This window comes from Lepidochelys olivacea, assembly GCF_965140295.1.
Source record: "Lepidochelys olivacea isolate rLepOli2 genome assembly, chromosome: 13".
Classification (NCBI taxonomy): Eukaryota; Metazoa; Chordata; order Testudines; family Cheloniidae; genus Lepidochelys; species Lepidochelys olivacea.
Window position 1 is genome coordinate 35149815 of NC_140423.1, and position 3687 is coordinate 35153501.

General features: G+C 47.5%; 1 pseudogene across 1 annotated transcript; it reads left to right on the plus strand.

The window, feature by feature from the left end:
* Positions 1 to 1487: 1487 nt before the first annotated feature.
* Positions 1488 to 2442, plus strand: LOC311529750 (olfactory receptor 10A2-like; annotated as a pseudogene). Its single transcript has one exon. The product of its transcript is annotated as an olfactory receptor 10A2-like (transcript).
* The last annotated feature ends 1245 nt before the right edge of the window (positions 2443 to 3687 follow it).

The window sequence follows — 3687 nt, forward strand, 5'->3', positions numbered from 1 at the left end:
GGGATGGATGGATGGATGTTGATGTAAATTGGCCAAGCTTAATTAAAGTCAATGTGGCTTCACCAATTCATACCAGCTGATGAAACCAAAAACACTATCAGAGCTTGTTGTTTTTAGCCTAGAAAAATGCAGGCTGAGAAGGATCTGGTTGCCCTCTATAAATACATCAAAGAGGTAAACTCCAGGGAGAGAGATGAGCTATTGAAGCTAAAGAACAAAGTCGCCACAAGAACACATAGAATCATAGAATATCAGGGTTGGAAGGGACCTCAGGAGGTCATCTAGTCCAACCTCCTGCTCAAAGCAGGACCAATCCCCAATTAAATCATCCCAGCCAGGGCTTTGTCAAACCTGACCTTAAAAACTTCTAAGGAAGGAGATTCTACCACCTCCCTAGGTAATGCATTCCAGTGTTTCACCACCCTCCTAGTGAAAAAGTTTTTCCTAATATCCAATCTAAACCTCCCCCACTGCAACTTGAGACCATTACTCCTTGTCCTGTCCTCTTCTACCACTGAGAATAGTCTAGAACCATCCTCTCTGGAACCACCTCTCAGGTAGTTGAAAGCAGCTATCAAATCCCCCCTCATTCTTCTCTTCTGCAGGCTAAACAATCCCAGTTCCCTCAGCCTCTCCTCATAAGTCATGTGTTCCAGACCCCTAATCATTTTTGTTACCCTTTGCTGGACTCTCTCCAATTTATCCACATCCTTCTTGTAGTGTGGGGCCCAAAACTGGACACAGTACTCCAGAGGAGGCCTCACCAATGTTGAATAGAGGGGAACGATCATGCCCCTCGATCTGCTCGCTATGCCCCTACTTATACATCCCAAAATGCCATTGGCCTTCTTGGCAACAAGGGCACACTGCTGACTCATATCCACCTTCTCGTCCACTGTCACCCCTAGGTCCTTTTCCGCAGAACTGCTGCCTAGCCATTCCGTCCCTAGTCTGTAGCTGTGCATTGGGTTCTTCTGGGTCCTGCACTTATCCTTATTGAACCTCATCAGATTTCTTTTGGCCCAATCCTCCAATTTGTCTAGGTCCCTCTGTATCCTATCCCTGCCCTCCAGCATATCTACCACTCCTCCCAGTTTAGTATCATCCGCAAATTTGCTGAGAGTGCAATCCACACCATCCTCCAGATCATTTATGAAGATATTGAACAAAACCGGCCCCAGGACCGACCCCTGGGGCACTCCACTTGACACCGGCTGCCAATTAGACATGGAGCCATTGATCACTAGACACATAGACAGGAGCAGCTTCCCCATCGGAGGAGTTGGGGGGCAGACAACCTATCCAGTTAGAAACTGGAGCTGGGTCAGTTTATGAATGGGATGATATGACAGGGCTACCTGTAGTAGCCAGAACTGGACTGGATTGGACTGGCCTGAATGACCCAGGAGGTCCCTTCCATTCCTGTGTCCCTATGAGCTGGCCCATAATGCCCACATGCAAAATATTTTTTCCTCTTCCTTCTGCAGATGAGCTATACCAGTGAAACTGCACAGAGGAATCACAGCACGGTGACCCAACTCATTTATCTTGGCTTCTCCCAGGATCCAGTGACACGAGCATTACTTTGCGTAGGTTTCTCCATTATCTACACCATCTCCCTGATGGGCAACAGCATCATCAACTTCATCACAATGCTGGACTTGGCCCTCCACACCCCTATGTATTTCTTCCTCTGGAACCTGTCCTTTTTGGAGAGCTGCTACATCTCTGTCACCATCCCCAAGATGCTGGTCAACTTTGTCTCTGAGGAGAGGACCATCTCCTTCACTGGGTGTGCCATCCAGAACCATCCAGATGCATTTCGTCCTTTCTCTTGGGACAGCAGAGTGCTACCTGCTGGCCGCCATGGCATACAGGGCCATCTGCTCCCCTCTGCACTACCCCACCATTATGAATCCCAGAGCCCGTGCCAAGATGGCTGCTGTCTGCTGGCTCTGTGGAATCCTGATGCCCATGGGCAAAGTGATTTGCATCTTCTCCTTGCCCTACTGTGGGCCCAACAAGATCAACCACTTCTTCTGCGACATCCACCCTGTGCTGAAGCTGGCCTGTGGGGACACCTCCAGGAGCGAGGTCTTCATTGTACTGATCAGCCTAATGATCACTGTCATCCCCTTCCTAATGGTGCTGGTGTCCTATGCCTGCATCCTCTACACCATCCTGAAGACAACTTCATCCGAGGGAAGGCACAAAGCTTTCTCCACCTGCTCCTCCCACCTCACTGTAGTCATCTTGTTCTATGGCTCAACCTGTGCTACGTACCTGCAGCCCAAGTCCAGCCATGTAGCGGACATGGACAGAGTGGTGGCCCTATTTTATACAGTCGTCACCCCCACGTTAAACCCTATGATCTACAGCCTAAGGAACCAGGAGGTGAAGGCTGCTCTGAAGAGACTGAGGGGGAGGAAAAGATTTTCATGAAAGATTTAAAAGCTTTGGAACTGTCCAGTTCAAATTAGGACTTTTTATCAAAATAAATTAAAAATTACCAAACAATTTCTTCTGGCTGGGTTTTCACATTACAGCATGGTGTCTCTCCTCTCATGTCCATGGTTCTGATATATGAGCACCTGTCTGAAAACTAAAGCCAGGCAGCTGAACATCTTTCTTTCTTTCTTTCTTTCTTTCTTTCTTTCTTTCTTTCTTTCTTTCTTTCTTTCTTTCTTTCTTTCTTTCTTTCTTTCTTTCTTTCTTTCTTTCTTTCAGTTACTTAGGAATAAATGTACTGATGCCAATGTTGACACCCTGGGGACTTGTTCACATGGGGATACTCAAGAAAATTAATCCAAATTAACTAAAGGTGTGGATTAAAAGTGGATTAGCTAAACTACATTAAACCCGTCTGTGGACACTTTAATTTGGAATTACAGTGGCTTTACTTTGGAAGTGGAATTAAACTAACATGAATTAAGGCTATATTAATTTTGAATGAGAGTGTCCACACATGGGTTTAATGCAGTTTATCTAAAGCTCTTTTAGTACACATTTGGGCCTGTTCTACACTAAAAAGTTAGCTTGACCCAGCTTTATTGCTCAGGGGAGTGAAAAATCCACACCCCTAAGCAGCATAGTGAAACTGTTCTAATCCCCAGTGTAGTCAGTGCTAGTTGGCCAGAAGAATTCTTTCATCCACCTACTACTACCTCTTGGGGAGGTGGATTACCTGTACTGACAGAAGAACCCCTCCAGTTCTCATAGGTAGTGTCTACACTGAACATAAAAACAGCCATACTGGGTCAGATCAATGGTCCATTTAGCCCAGTATCCAGAGCTTAATTTGTGTTTGGGGCTTGCTAGGGCTGAGCCCTAGCATCCCTAGGCTTGAGAGTTCACAGCCCCAGCATGTCTGGTCTTGCTGTGTGTTAGCCGACGGCCAAGGATGTTTGGTGAGGTGCCAGCTATGCCCGTTTATACCATCCGTGACTTTAACCGCTAGGACGCACTGTCCCTTCGCGGCGGGCAGCCCGGGCTAGGCTGACGGATGCCCCAAGGTCCTAACCACCCGTGACTTTAACTGCTAGAGCTCAGAGCTCCTTCGCAGCGGGCAGTCAATACTGACTGACAGGTGCCCCAATGGCAGCACTAAGAGCCTCTCCACACCCGTGACTTTAACTGCTAGAGCTCAGAGCTCCTTCGCAGCGGGCAGCCAGGATTGACTGACAGGTG